The following is a 16,854-nucleotide window of genomic DNA, read 5'->3' on the forward strand; positions in this document are numbered from 1 at the left end:
ACTGCACTGCTCAATTTGATGCCCAAGTTTCATGGCTTACCAGCTCAAGAGCCTATCAAGCACCTGAGATATTTCCAAGCAACCTGTTCTACTATCAGGCGTGATGGTGTAGATGAAACTTCAATTTTGTTGAATGCTTTCCCGTTTTCTCTTGAGGGAAAAGCAAGAGAGTGGTATTACACTCAACCCCTAGCAAATGTATCCAACTGGGATACACTTAGAAAAGAATTTTTGGAAAAATTCTTTCCATCTGAAGTTACTGATAAACTAAGGAAAGACATTTCCACGATTGTTCAAGATGACAACGAGACTCTCTTTGAATACTGGGAGTGCTTCAATAATCTTCTGGAAGCATGCCCCCACCACAGGATTGACAAGATAGTGTTACTCAGCTATATCACACAGGGCATGAGGCCCCAAGATAAGACCACATTGGAAAGTGCTAGCAATGGGTCTATGAAGAAGTACAAGACCACTGATGAGGCATGGCAATTAATCAGCGACTTAGCTGAATCCACTAGGAACCACAGGCAGAAACAAGGCCGTTCAAAAGTCGTTGCAGAAGTATCCTCTAGCAGAGAGACTGCTGCTCTAGCTCAGAGTATCTGTAAAATGACCAACTTGCTGAAGCAAATGCAATTGAATCAACAACAAGTTCATCAAGCTCAGCATCCTCCACCACAGCAAGGCCAACAGTTAGTCCCACAGAGAGTTTGCGGAATTTGTGCTGATTATAGCCATTATACTGATGAATGCCTGCAACTCCAGCAGGAAGACAACATGGTGGCGTCCACTCATAACTTCTATGACCGCCCCAACCAAGGGTACAATCAAGGTGGAAATCATAACCATGGATGGCAGGATAATTCTAACCAGAATTGGAGGGACAACAATAACAGAGGAGGCAGAGATAATCAGGGAAATCAGAGGTGGAATAATAACAACAATAGGCAGCAGAGTCAACCTTACAGAATACCTCACTTGAGGCAATCCCAAGGACCACAGAATACCCAACAGCAGACCTCTCAATTTACTCATCCTTCTTCATCTTCTAATGAAGAGTTATTACAATCTTTTGAGCGGAGACAACAGACCATGGAAAATAACATTATGAATAACATTAATGCCAGCCTGAATGGTCTAACCTCTACTTTGCAAGCTCTTGTCTCACAGATTGGATCAATGAAAAATTCCAGTAACCAACCCTCAAGCTCCACTAGAATCCCCTCTCAACCATTATCCAATCCAAAGGGAGGTATTAATGCCATCACCCTGAGGTCCGGAACCACACTACAGGAGAGGAATCAGGAGGAGCTAAGCTCACCAGAACACGCCTCAGCTGAAGAGGTAGTAGAAATAGAAGATGTTGAAGAGAAAGAGGACATACAGGATATAACTGAAAAAGAAGAAGCCCAACCACAGGAGGAAGCACCAAAAGGCGCAGACACTGTAAAAAACACCACTCCCATTCCATTTCCACAAATTGCAAGGAAGCCCAGGAAGCCGCTGGAGCTCGATCCCAAAATGGTAGAAATATTCAAAAAAGTTGAGGTAACTGTTCCTCTTTTTGATGTTATTCAACAGGTACCTAAATATGCAAAGTTTCTAAAAGATTTATGTATTCATAAAGACAAAATTAATGAATTAGAAACTATTCCTTTAGGTAGTTCCATATCTGCTTTAATGGGAGGATTACCTGAAAAGTGTAGCGACCTAGGTCCTTGTATAGTTAGTTGTACTATTGGTGGAGTAGTAATTTATGATTGCATGTGTGATTTAGGAGCATGTGTTAGTATAATGCCTTTGTCTATATATGATATTTTGAGGCTCCCTCCTTTAAAAAGGTCGGCAGCTCATTTTGTGTTAGCAGATAAAAGCATTATTACAGTGGCTGGAGTTGCTGAAGATGTTTTAGTGAACATTAAAGGGCTTACATTCCCCACTGATTTTTATATCTTGGAGATTCCCCATAATGACTCAGATAAGCCATCATCAATCCTACTTGGAAGACCATTCCTGAAGACATCAAAATTCAAATTGGATGCTTTTTCAAGAACATACTCTTTTGAAATAGATGGCCGAATAGTAATCTTCAATCTGAATGGAGTCATAAACAACCCTCCAGAAGATCATTCTATCTTCCAGTGTGATGTCATAGATGAAACTGTAGCTGAAGTTCACAAGGAAGAGTTAGAAGAGAGGCACACTGGACAAGGTCCAAGTGTGGGGACCCTCTTGACTGACAATGAGGGCACCTCAGCATTTTCACAAGCTCCAGACAATCCAGAGCCTGCCCATAATCAGAAGTTGGAATTAAAACCTTTTCCTCCACATCTCAAATATACTTATCTTGAAAATGAGAAGAAGTTTCCAGTTATCATTGCAAGGAAACTCACTTCACAACAAGAAGAGCAGTTACTCGATGTACTGAGGAGGCATAAGAAGGCAATTGGGTGGAGTTTGGCAGAAATAGTAGGCATCAAACCTCAAGTATGTGAGCACAGAATATTTTTAGAAGAGGGAGCAAGACCAGTCCGTCAACCCCAAAGAAGATTAAATTCCACTATCTTGGAAGTTGTCAAAAAGGAAGTGACCAGACTGTTGGAAGCAGGTATCATCTATCCTATTTCAGATAGTGAATGGGTTAGCCCAGTACAAGTGGTGCCCAAGAAGTCTGGAATCACTACAGTGAAGAATGAACATGGAGAGCTCATAGCAACTAGAGTTCAGAATGCTTGGAGAGTCTGCGTTGATTACAAGCGTCTCAACCAAGCCACCAGTAAGGATCACTACCCACTTCCATTCATTGATCAAATGCTGGATCGCCTGTCAGGTAAATCACATTATTATTTTTTAGATGGTTACACAGGTTATTTCCAGATTCATATAGCTCCTGAGGATCAGGAAAAGACCACTTTTACATGTCCTTTTGGGACTTATGCTTACAAGAGAATGCCCTTTGGTTTGTGCAATACACCAGCTACTTTCCAAAGGTGTATGATGAGTCTTTTCTCTGATCTTATTGAGGACTGTATGGAGGTTTTTATGGATGATTTTAACGTTTATGGTGATTCTTTTAGCCTTTTCTTAGATGGATTATCTAGAGTATTAGATAGATGTGTTAATACAAACCTTGTATTGAATTTTGAAAAATGTCATTTTATGGTAAAACAAGGGATTGTATTAGGACATGTGGTATCTAATAATGGCATTTTTGTAGACCCAGCAAAGGTGAATGTTATTTCTAGTTTACCTTACCCCTCCTCTATGAGGAAAGTCCGTTCGTTCCTTGGCCATGTAGGTTTTTACAGGAGATTTATTAAGGACTTTAGTAAGGTAGCACTTTCCTTATCCAGATTACTGCAGAAGGATATTGAGTTCGAGTTCAGTGAGGATTGCAAACAAGCGTTTGATAAACTGAAATCCGCCCTGACTCAAGCCCCAATTGTGAGAGGACCAGACTGGAGTCAGCCGTTTGAAATCATGTGCGATGCTTCCAACCATGCAGTAGGAGCAACGCTAGCTCAGCGTGAAGGTAAGGATCCTTTTGTTATAGCTTATGCGTCTAAGACTTTAGACGCTGCCCAGTCCAATTATACTACTACTGAGAAAGAGCTTCTTGCTATTGTTTTTGCTCTGGATAAATTCCGAGCTTATTTACTTGGTACTAAAGTAGTGGTGTATTCGGACCATGCAGCTTTAAAGTATCTATTAGCTAAAAAGGAGTCCAAACCAAGGCTTATACGTTGGATACTGCTATTACAAGAATTTGATTTAGAAATAAAGGATAGGAGTGGTAACCAGAATTTAGTGGCAGACCACTTGAGTTGCCTTGAACACATTAAAGATGATTCTACTCTTATAGATGATAATTTTCCGTTTGATAACTTGCAAGCAGTATCTGAGGTATTTCCTTGGTATGCACCTGTAGCTAATTATCTAGTTAGCCGCACATTTCCTCCAAAATTTTCTAAGCATCAAAGAGACAAGCTGAAAAGCGAGTCTAAATATTATATATGGGATGACCCATATTTATGGAGATGTGGCGCTGATCAGGTAATTAGACATTGTGTGTCTCAATCAGAATTCCAGTCCATTTTAGAGGCCTGTCACTCATCTGAGAGCGGAGGGCATTTTGGCCCCTAATGAACAGCTAGAAATATCTTAGACTGTGGATTCTGGTGGCCTACTCTTTTTAGAGACGCTGCTGAATTTTGTAAATCTTGTCTTCCATGCCAAAAATTTGATAATATATTCAGGAGGGATGAGATGCCTCAACAAATTATGCTTTTCTGTGAAATTTTTGATGTTTGGGGCATTGACTTCATGGTCTATTTCCAAATTCTAATGGTTATTTTTATATATTGTTAGCTGTGGATTACATTTCCAAATGGGTGGAAGCAATTCCTACCCGCACTGACGATGCTAACACTGTTGTTTCCTTTGTGAGAAACCATATTATTTGTCGCTTTGGATCACCACGAGCAATCATGAGCGATCAAGGCACCCATTTTTGTAACAGGAGACTAACAGGATTAATGAAGAGGCATGGGATAATTCATAAGGTTGCAACAGCATACCATCCTCAGACCAATGGGCAAGCCGAGGTGTCAAATAGAGAAATAAAGCGTATCTTGCAGAAGATAGTCAAACCTCATAGAAAAGACTGGAGCTCCAGGCTACAAGATGCACTCTGGGCATATAGGACAGCGTACAAAACACCCATTGGGATGAGTCCTTTCCGCTTAGTTTATGGAAAAGCTTGCCATCTCCCAGTTGAAGTAGAGCACAAAGCCTTTTGGGCAGTCAAGGAGTGCAACATGGGAATTGAGAAAGCCGGAGCTGAAAGGAAGTTGCAACTGCAAGAACTGAAGAGCCTTCGCCTAGAAGCTTATGAGAACTCAAGAATATACAAGGAGAAGATGAAGGCTGTACATGATCAGCACATCAAGAGAAAAGAGTTCCAACCTGGGGATTTAGTCCTCCTTTACAAATCTCGATTGAGGCTCATGCCGGGTAAGTTGAGATCAAGATGGGAAGGTCCATACAGAGTAGAGAAGGCCAAACCGTACGGAGTTTATCACCTAAGTCATCCTTCAAGTTCTGAACCTATCAAAGTTAATGGACAACGCCTGAAGCTATACCATGGCGAGAAGATGCAGAAAAATAAGGAGCTTGAGATCATCCTCTTGGAAGATCTCCACATAGCAGAAGATTGAGCTAGTGGAGCGTCCAACTTACGGACGTTAAAGCAAAGTGCTAGGTGGGAGACAACCCACCATGGTATGATCGTTCTTTTCTTTATTTTTAGTTTTTCTATTCAATAACTCTTCTCTTTATCAGTACATTTTGTGCATCTGCATTTGCATATTCTTATTTAAAGAAAAACGCTGCGTGACGCGACCGCATCAGCGACGCGTCCGCATCGCAAGGAGAGGGGAGAAAATAAAAACGAACAGAGAGTCACGCTGGAGCATGGCTGGAGGTGTGCCAGTGGCACAAATCGTCCCACGTGACCGCATCGCCGACGCGTCCGCGTCTCATGGGAATAACGGCCTCTCACGCGACCGCGTGACCCACGCGGCCGCGTGCCCTGATTTTCGACGTAAAAAGGGTGCACAACAAATTATTGTGCGAGAGTGGTGCTGGATTGGTGCTGAACGCACGCGGACGCATGGCCCACGCATCCGCGTTGTTCCCTTCTGAAGCCCACTCACGCGATCGCATGCCCCAAGCGATCGCGTCACCCTAAATTTGGCAAATATATCAATTTCGAACAGAGAGTTGTGCAGGCGCGAGGCTGCACTCGCGGCAGAAGCACAACATGGGTCACGCGACCGCGTGACTGACGCGGCCGCGTCACCTGAACTAAAGCGCAATCACGCGAACGCGTGCCCCATGCGGCCGCGTCGCTTGCGCCGTACAGCTCAAACTTAATTGCCAAAATATCTTATCTTTTTCCTCTCCAAATCCTAATTTTTCTTTTCCCTCCTTAATTCTTCCTTCTCCCTTCTTCCTTCTATCTCCCCTTTCACTCTCTCTCTCTCACCTCCATTAACAAGGTTTTATTTTCTTCCTCCCTCTTTCCTTTTCTATCATTCTTCTTATTTTATATGTTATTTTCTTTTCTTTTCTTTTTCTGTTCATTATTCATATTTTCCTTATTCTTCTTCCCTTTTTACATGGTGTTAGCATTTTATTTGAGTCATTATTCTTCATTATATGCTTGTGAATTGTTGCAAATTGTTTGGCAATTATATATTATTTTCTTTAAAGGGTTGCTTGCATGTTCACTTTAATACTTTCTATACCTTATTCACCATGCATGCTATGTGTTAGTGAAAAAGTCCATATGGCATTATGCACTTCTCTACATTATTCTTTTCTACTATTCAATGCTTGCTTTTCATAAACTCCCTCTACTATTATATTAATTAAATTTAATTGCCAATACAAACGTGATGGTTTGTTACAAAGTGATGCTTGATCTATGCTACTCATGCCTTTTTCCAGCATGCCAATAAACACCTTGCATTCACTTGTCATTATATGCACTAGCTATTTTCCACTGATAACTTTTTACATGTACTCATGAGCGTGTGTTAATGTCAGTTACCTCCTAATGTGCATCCATTACCACCTTTTCCGTTCTCTTCCTTGCTATATATCTCTTTGAGTTTAATTTACTTTCTCTTCCCTTTTTCAGAATGGCCACCAAGAAAGGAAAAGAGAAAGCTACTCCCAAACCCCCAGCAAGAAGAGGAACTAAAAGAGCACTAGTGGCAGAGCCTTCTTCAACTGCAATCAAGCCCTCAACAAAAAGAGTTAAGAGGATCATAAAGGTTGATGAAAAGGAGAAAGCCTTTCAAGCAAAGGACACTGCGCGATTTTCCAATTGCTACTGCGAGCTGATGTTCCCCATCCTGGCTGAAAGGAGCTACAACAACGAACACCTTCTTATCCTCCCGCCCAATATTGCTACTTTTGTTGAGCTGCAAATTGAACGAAGACAATGGGGTTTCCTACAGAGACAACCAAGGCAGGTCAATCTTTCTTGGTTAGTCGAGTTCTACTCTAACTTCCACCTGCCTACCCTGCAGTCTGTCTTTGTCCGTCAGAAGCAAGTCCCCATTACAGAGGAGGCCATTCGAAAAGCTTTAGGTCTTCCCCCTATTCCAGATGGATTGGACGCCTTTCAAGAAGCCGCACTCAAGCGCCAGATGTACCAATTTGACTAGAAAGCTGTTCTCAGAGTTATCACACTACCTGGAAGCCGTTGGATCTACGGATACCATCATACCCGCCCTAAGGGAATATCAGCTTCAGCACTTACCTTGGAGGCTCGCGTATGGGCACAGATCATGTCCCATTACGTCTTTCCGAGCACTCACGAGTCCTCCTTCACTGCGGACATGGCCGTTCTACTATGGTGCATCCTTACAGACCAGCCTCTGAATTTACCAAGACATATCCGGAATGCCATGGGACACGTCCAAATCGCGGGCAACTTACCTTTTTCCGCCTTAATCTCAGACCTTGTCTCAGTAGCCGGAGTCTCCTACAGAGCTGGGGACACCAAAGCCATGCTTCCACGGGATGATCAGTATGTCCCTAATGGGAAATACCTCAGACCTCCAACAGCCACTACAAGCCTTCCTACTGCACCGGTTGAAGATATTTCTTCTTCAACACCACAAGCACCTACAACAGACGAACTGCTCCAGCAGATAATCGAAAGGTTGGATCGGCAAGAACAGAAAGCGAAGTTAAGAGAGCGCCGCAACGAGCGCCGATTTAAACACCTCAAGGAGCTACTCAAGGTACACTTCAATGACTCAAACACCTCGGACTCCACTTTCTTTACCAGCACAGGGAGCCATGATGGTCCCGACTGTGGAGATACTGCTACCAGCCCACCCCTGTTCCTGACAGATGGCACCGAGGACGGTGCAAAGCCTTAAGTGTGGTGAGGTCGGTCAGTACCTAACTTCTGGAGGTAATTTCTCTTCCCTAGCACCAATAAATTAGGATATCTTAGTCAAATTTTCTTTCTTTTATAGAATAGGATAAATTGCATAGTAATAGGTTAGTTGCATGCATGCTCTACTTGATTGAAAAGACAATAAGTTTCTTCTAAGACTCTATCTTTGGAACAAAATTTCACTTATTTTTAAAAAAAAAATTTATGATAAATCTGCTTGAAGTTGTATTTGGAACATGATTTTTGAGCTAAAGAACACACAACCTGTGAAGATTTGAGCCTTTATGCATGGTTACATTATTTAACCATAAATATTTTATTCTTGTGTGTTTACTTCTCTATGATTGTAATCTATACTTTGTTTCATCCTATATGTCCAATATTTATTATATTTGTATGCTTGCATATGATTGAGGCCGTTATTTGTTTAAACTCACTTATCCAAATTAAGCCTACCCTTTTTCAATTACCTTTGTTAACCACTTTGAGCCTTTAAATCCCATTTGTTCTATATTTCACCACATTACTAGCCTTAAGCGGAAAAACAATTGTATATCCCAAATTGAATCTTTGGTTAGCTTAAGATAGAATTGTGTGTGCTAGTTAAGTATGAGAAATTGTGGGAACAAAAGTTATTAAGGGAGTGTGTCATGATAATACAATGGAAATTTGGATACCTACTCATGTGAAACTATAAGAATTAAAAATCTATGTGCATTGATAAGCTATGTTTATTTTTATGTCTATAAAATATATATATATATATATATATATATATATATATATATATAAAATATCAATAAATAAACAAGGGGACAAAATCACCCCAATGCTGAATTAAGAATTCAAAGATCAATGCACATATGATAAAATTAAAATAAAAAGTTGATACATGAGTATGGAATGTAAAAGGGAATTTTGGGTAGCTAGGTATGAATTCTAAGGCTATACTAAATATATATAGGTTGGGTTAAAGCTTGGGTTAATTAAAGATTCAATTTATAAGCCCACTTAACCATAAATGTATCCCTACCTCTACCTTGGCCCCATTACAACCTTGAAAAGACCTCATGATGTTTGCATTGGTATATTAACTGTTATTGATTGGTTAGGAGAAGAACAAAAGTTAGAGAGCATGATTAAAGAAGGATAGAGTGATTACCCTATACACTAGAGAGATTAAAGCGTACATACATCATCAGTGAGGGTTCAATGCTTGAATTTCCATGTTCCCTGCTTTCATGAGCTATCTTCTTGCACTTTTATCTGTCTTACTGTATAATGATAGAATTGGTGGAATTTGATTTGTAATTATTTTGAAAAGCTTATTTGCTTTTGATCAAGTGGGCAAGAATCATATAGTTGCATTCATATATATAGGATTGCATTACATTGCAGGAGTTTCTACATGTTCATACTTATTTATTTTATCTCCTTCAATTAAGCATGAGGACATGCTAATGTTTAAGTGTGGGGAGGTTGATAAACCACTATTTTATGGTTTATATTGTGTTTAATTGTGTGGTTTTATCATGATCCTTACCCACTTATTCATTAATTTAGCATGCATTTATATTTCCTTCCTGAAATTATTACATGATTGAAAACTGCTTCCTGGGGACTTTTAATTATGCATTTTAATTCTCCTTTATTCCATTCGATGCCGTGATCAGTGTGTTAAGCGTTTCAGGCTTTATAGGGCATGAATGAGTTGGAGATTGGAAAGGAAGCTAGCAAAAATGGAAGGAACACAAGAAATTGAGGAGATAACCAGCGAGAAGTGACGTGGCCGCATGGTTCACGCGACCACGCGGAAGAGGAGAAATCGCAGTGACGCGGCCGCATGGCTCACGCGACCGCGCGGATTGGAAAAGCACAAGTGACGCGGAGGCATGGACGACGCGAACGCGTGGCAGGGAAAAACGCGAATGACGCGTCCGCATGGATGACGCGATCGCGTGACATGCGCGATCTGCATAATCTGCAAAATTCACTGGGGGTGATTTTGACCCAGTTTTCGGCCCAGAATAACATACTAGAGCCAGAGAACATGCAGAAACCAAAGACAACATTCATTCTACACAGTTTTTAGTTTCAGATCTAGTTTTTACTCCTCCCCTAGGTTTTCTCTCTACACATTCATAGTTCTTAGGATTTTAATTTTCTCTTGCTTTTGCATTGGGATATTGAGAAGAGCTATTACCTCATCAAGTCTTCGTCATTCTAGTTCGTTTTCTTTACTTGGCTTTACTCTTCCATGTCATTTTCTTTGTTTAATTTTACCGTTGAAATATTTTTAGGATTATTTAATACAAGGATCACTTTTATTTTTAATTGACTATTTTGATTTTTATTTACAATGTCTTTCTTTAATTCCTTTTCATATGCTATGAATTTTACATTCACAATGAGCGAGTAGTTCCCTAACTTGACGAGGAATTGATTGAAAGGAACCCTTGAGTTGGAAAGCTTGAAAGAAAAATTGTAATTGGGTTTATGGTTGGATTGCCTTCTAGTCACTAACACCAATCTCTTTTAATTAAGTGGATTGCAACTTGTGAACAGACGTAGCATTCCAACTTATTTGACTTTCCCTTACCTAGTAAAGGATAAATAAATAGGACAACCTTTAATTGTCAATTAATCTTGAGAGTATTCCAACAATAATAGGAATTCCAACTAATCAACTCCCAATCAAGGCTTTTATTTACATTATTCAAATTCTCCAATTTAATTCCCTGTTCACTCAACTCAAACCTTTTTGAAAACATCTGATTAATAAAATAGCACACTTTTCTACAACTCGTTGGGAGACGACCTGGGATTCATACTCCCAGTATTTTAATTTCAATTTTCTGTGACACCTTTTTAAATTGATAGGCAGATTTCTGGTGAGTTAAAAACTATACTTGCAACGCATATAAATTAACAATTTTTAATTCACCAATTTCTGCCCGCATCACACTGTTCAAGCATTCATTCAGAAAACACAAAGTATTGCCACCACATCAAAATAATTAAACTAATTTCAAGATAGAATTCGAAACCATGCACTTCTTGTTCTTTTGTAATTAAAAACATTTTTCATTTAAGAAAGGTGAAGGATTCATAGGACATTCATAGCTTTAAGACATAGACACTAGACACTAATGATCATGTAGTAAAGACAAAAACATAGACAAAACATAAAGCATATAATTCAAAAAATAGAAAAATAAGAACAAGGAAATTAAAGAACGGGTCCACCTTAGTGATGGCGGCTAGTTCTTCCTCTTGAAGATCTGATGGAGTGCTTGAGCTCCTCTATGTCTCTTTCTTGCCTTTGTTGCTCCTCCCTCATGGCTCTTTGGTCCTCTCTGATTTCATTGAGGATAATGGAGTGCTCTTGGTGCTCCATCCTTAGTTACCCCATGTTGGAACTCAATTCTCCTAAGGAGGTGTTGAGTTGCTCCCATTAGTTTTGTGGAGGAAAGTGCATTCCTTGAGGTATCTCAGGGATTTCTTAATGAGGAATTTCCTCATGCTCTTGTTGAGGTTCATGAGTGGGCTCTCTTGTTTGCTCCATCCTCTTTTTAGTGATGGGCTTTTGAGATAAATCTTTCCATCTCCCATGACTCGGAGGTGGAAGCAATTGCCTTTCCTTTCCTCTTTCTAGAGATTTTTCCGGCCTTAGGTGCCATTGATGGTTATGGAAAAACAAAAAAAAAAAAGCAGGACTTTTTCCACACCAAACTTAAAAGGTTTTGCTCATCCTCGAGCAAAAGAAGAAAGAAAGGAGTAGAAGAAGAAAAAATGGAAGAGATGGAGGTAGGTGAGTGGTTCGGCCAAGGGGGGAAGAAGTATTTGTGATGTGTGAAAGTGGAGGTAGTGAGGAGGGGTATTTATAAGGTAGGAGAGAGAGGGAATCCGTGTGAGAAAGGGTGGGTTTGGGAGGATAATGGTTTGAATTTGAATGGTGAGGTAGGTGGGGTTTATGATGGATGGATGTGAGTAGTGAAGAGGATATAGGAAAGAGGGTAGGATTTGATAGGTGAAGGGTATTTGGGAAAGAGTGTTATGGAAAGTTGTGAAGAGGAGAGAAGAAGTGGTGGGGTAGGTTGGGATCCTGTGGGGTCCACAGATCTTGAGGTGTCAAGAAATTCTGCTCCCTGCACCATTCTGGCATTCAAATGCCCTCTATGTGCCAATTCTGGCGTTAAACGCCAGCTCTGCTACCTTTCTTGGCGTTAAACACCAGCTCTGCTATCTTTCCTGGCGTTAAACGCTAGTCTGCTGCCCATTTCTAGCGTTTAACGCCAGCCAGATGCTAGACACCTCATTCTGGCATTAAACGCCCAGAATGCTACCCATTCTGGCGTTTAACGCCCAGAATGCTGCCAGGCTGGGCGTTAAACGCCCATTCTGCTATCCTTACTGGCGTTTAAACGCCAGTAAGTCTGTCTTCCAGGGTGTGCTATTTTTGATACTGTTTTTCATTTTGCTTTAATTCTGCAGCTATTTTTATGACTTCACATTATCATCAACCTAAAGAAAACATAAAATAATAATGGAAAATAAATAAATATAATTAAATAACATTGGGTTGCCTCCCAATAAGCGCTTCTTTAATGTCAATAGCTTGACAGTGAGCTCTTAGAGAGCTTCACAGAGACTCAGAGTTTGATGATGACCTCCCAACACCAAACTTAGAAGTTGAGTGTGGGGGCTCTGTTTGACTCTGTATTGAGAGAAGCTTTTCATGCTTCCTCTCCATGGTTACAGAAGAAGATCCTTGAGCCTTGAACACAAGGTAGTCCTCATTTATTTGAAGGACTAACTCTCCTTTGTCCACATCAATCACAGCTCTTGTTGTGGCTAAGAAGGGTCTTCCAAGAATGATGGATTCATCCTCATCCTTCCCAGTGTCTAGGATTATGAAGTCAGCAGGGATGTAAAAGCCTTCAACCTTCACTAGGACATCCTCTACAAGTCTATAAGCCTATTTCATTGATTTGTCTGCCATCTCTAGTGATATTCTTGCAGCTTGTACCTCAAAGATCCCTAGTTTCTCCATTACAGAGAGTGGCACGAGGTCTATACTTGAACCAAGGTCACACAGAGCCTTCTTAAAGGTCATGGTGCCTATGATGCAAGGTATTAAGAACTTTCTGGGATCCGGTTTCTTCTGAGGTAAGTTTCTGTTGAACCAAGGTATTTAGTTCATTGATGAGCAATGGAGGTTCATCCTCCCAAGTCTCATTACCAAATATCTTGGCATTCAGCTTCATGATTGCTCCTAGATACTGAGCAACTTGCTCTTCAACAATATCTTCATCTTCTTCAGAGGAAGAATACTCATCAGAGCTCATGAATGGCAACAGAAAGTTTAGTGGAATCTCTATGGTCTCTATATGAGCCTCAGATTACTTTTGTTCCTCAATAGGGAACTCCTTAGGGGTCAGTAGACGTCCATTGAGGTCTTCTTCAGTGGAAATCACTGCCTTTCCCTCTTCTACAGGTTCGGCCATGTTGGACGTGTTTATGGTCTTGCACTCTCTTTTTGAATTCTCTTCTGTATTGCTTAGGAGAGTACTAGGAGGGATTTCAATAAATCTTTTACTCAGCTAACCCACTTGTGCCTCCAAATTTCTAATGGAGGACCTTGTTTCAGTCATGAAACTGTGAGTGGTTTTACTTAGATCAGAGATTATGGTTGCTAAGTCAGAGAGGCTCTGCTTCGAATTCTCTGTCTGTTGCTCAGAAGATGATGGAAAAGGCTTACTATTGCCAAACCTACTTCTTCCACCATTATTATTATTGAAGCCTTGATTAGGCTTCTGTTGATCCTTCCATGAGAAATTTGGATGATTTCTCCATGAAGGATTATAGGTGTTTCCATAGGATTCTCCCATGTAATTTACCTCTTCCATTGCAGGATTCTCAGGGTCATAAGCTTCTTCTTCAGAGGAAGCTTCCTTAGTACTGATGGATGCAGCTTGCATTCCGGTCAGACTCTAAGAAATCATATTGATTTGCTGAGTTAATATTTTATTCTGAGCCAATATTGCATTCAGAGTATCAATCTCAAGAACTCCTTTCTTCTGAGTCACCCCATTATTCACAGGATTTCTTTCAGAAGTATACATGAACTGGTTATTTACAACCATTTCAATGAGTTCCTGGGCTTCTGCAAGTGTCTTCTTTAGATGAAGAGATCCACCAGCAGAGTGGTCCAATGACATCTTGGATAATTCAGACAGACCATCATAGAATATACATAGGATGCTCCATTCTGAAAGCATGTCAGAAGGACACCTTCTGATCAATTGCTTGTATCTTTCCCAAGCTTCATAAAGGGATTCACCTTCCTTCTGTCTGAAGGTTTGGACTTCCACTCTAAGCTTGCTCAACTTTTGAGGTGGAAAGAATTTGGCCAAGAAAGCATTGACCAGCTTTTCCCAAGAGTTCAGGCTTTCTTTAGGTTGTGAGTCCAACCATGTCCTAGCTCTGTCTCTTACAGCAAATGGGAAAAGCATAAGTCTGTAGACCTCAGGATTAACCCCATTGGTCTTAACAGTGTCACAGATTTGCAAGAATTCAGCTAAAACTGATGAGGATCTTCCAATGGAAGTCCATGAAACTTGCGATTCTGCAGCATTAGAGAAACTAATTGAGGCTTAAGCTCAAAGTTGTTTGCTCCAATTGCAGGAATTGAGATGCTTCTTCCATAGAAGTCAGAAGTGGGTGCAGTAAAGTCACCAAGCATCTTCCTTGCATCTCCACCATTGTTATTTTCGGCTGCCATAACTATTTCTTTTTCGAAAATTTTTGTTTGGTCCTCTCCAGAGTTTTGTGCTTTAGCTTCTCTTAGCTTCCTCTTCAGAGTCCTTTCAGGTTCAGGATCAACTTCAACAAGAATGTTCTTATCCTTGTTCCTGCTCATATATAAAAGAAGAGAACAGAAAAGAAAAGGAATCCTTTATGTCACAGTATAGAGATTTCTTTATGTGAGTAGAAGAATAGAAGAATAGAATGAAGAAGGAAGAAGAAGAATTCGAACACAGAGAGAGGGAGAGGGTTCGAATTTTTAAGAAGAGGAGAAGTGTTAGTAAATAAATAAATAAATAAATAAATAAATAGAAAGAGATGAGAGAGAGAAGAGATTCAAATTTTAAAAAGAAAAATATTTTTGTTTTTATTTTAATTATAAGTTAGAATTCGAATTTAAGAAGGAAAATAAAATAAAATTAGAATTTAAAACAATTAGTTAAAAAAAGAGAATTTTGAAAAAGGGGTTAGTTATTTTCGAAAATTGGAGAGAGAAAAGTAGTTAGGCAGTTTTAAAAAAAGATATGATTGAAATAGAAAACTTTTAAAATCAAACAAAAAGTCAAGTTGTTAATTTAAAAAGATTTGAAAATCAATTTTTGAAAAGATAAGAAGTTAGAAAAAGATTTTGAAATTAAATTTTGAAAAAGATATGATTGAAAATCATTTTGAAAAAGATTTTAAAGGAAATTAAAAAGATTTTATTTTTGAAATTAAAGTTGATTACTTGACTAACAAGAAACTAAAAGATATGATTCTAGAATTTAAAGATTGATTCTTTCTTAATAGGCAAGTAACAACTTGAAAATTTTTTACTCAAAACATTGATTGTTAGTATTAATTTTGAAAATATGAAATAAAACTAAGAAAAAGATTTTGAAAATCAATTTTAAAATTTTTTAAAATATTTAGAAGGAAAATGAAAAAGATTTTATTTTGAAAAATATTTGAAAAGATAAAATTTTTAAATTGAAATTTTGACTTGACTAACAAGAAACAACTAAATTTTGAAAATTTTTGACCAAATCAACTCAAAATTTCGAAATTTATTAGAAGAATAAGGGAAAGATATTATTTTTGATTTTTTTGAATTAATGAAGAAAGGGAAAAACCACAAAAAGACACAAGACATAAGAAATTAAGATCAAAACTAATAATGCAAGCAAGAACACTTTGAATATCAAGATGAACACCAAGAACACTTTGAAGATCATGATGAACATCAAGAACATATTTTTGAAAATTTTTAAGAAAAGAAACACATGCAAGACACCAAACTTAAAAATTTTTATTGTTTAGACACTGTGAATTCGAAAATGCACAAGAAAAAAAGAAAAGACACAAAACAAGAAAATTTAAAGATCAAACAAGGAAAATCATCAAGAACAACTTGAAGATCAAGAAAGAACACATGCATGAATTTTCGAAAATTTAAAGAAAAATTAAAAAGATGCAATTGACACCAAACTTAAAATTTGACACAATACTCAAACAAGAAACACAAAATATTTTTGGTTTTTTTTATGATTTATTAATTTTTTTTTTGTATTTTTCGAAAATTACTTTGGAAAAAAAGAAAATAAAGGGATACAAAATTTTTAATAAGAATCCCAGGAATCATGCAATATTAGTCTAAAGCTCCAGTCCAAAAGATTAGACAAGGCCAATGGCCAGCCAAGCTTTAAGTGAAAGCTTCGGTCCAAAAGATTAGACATGGCCAAAGCCAAGCTTTAGCATAAAACATACAAGCATGTCAATGAGAAGTGGAAGCCTCAGTCCAAAAGATTAGACATGGTTTCACAGCCAGCCAGGCTTCAACATATCTCATGATACTCTAGAATTCAATCTTAAAAATTCTGAAGAACAAATTTTTATTTTTTGGAAAAAAATTTTTTGAAATTAAAAATAAAAAGATTAAACATAAAATAAAATTACCTAATCTAAGCAACAAGAAGAATCGTCAGTTGTCCAAACTCGAACAATCCCCAGCAACGGCGCCAAAAACTTGGTGCACGAAATTGTGATCCACACTTTTCACATCTTCGCACAAATAACCAGCAAGTGCA

The 16,854-nt window shown here is 38.8% G+C and overlaps 1 non-coding gene across 1 annotated transcript; it reads left to right on the top strand.

Moving 5' to 3' along the window:
• The first annotated feature begins 14,256 nt into the window (after positions 1 to 14,256).
• Positions 14,257 to 14,364, top strand: LOC148567014 (small nucleolar RNA R71). The gene has a single exon (XR_015882330.1). It is a non-coding gene; the product is annotated as a small nucleolar RNA R71 (small nucleolar RNA).
• The last annotated feature ends 2,490 nt before the right edge of the window (positions 14,365 to 16,854 follow it).

Source organism: Arachis ipaensis, chromosome B4, assembly GCF_059453495.1.
Source record: "Arachis ipaensis isolate K30076 ecotype BB chromosome B4, ASM5945349v1, whole genome shotgun sequence".
NCBI classification, from domain to species: Eukaryota; Viridiplantae; Streptophyta; class Magnoliopsida; order Fabales; family Fabaceae; genus Arachis; species Arachis ipaensis.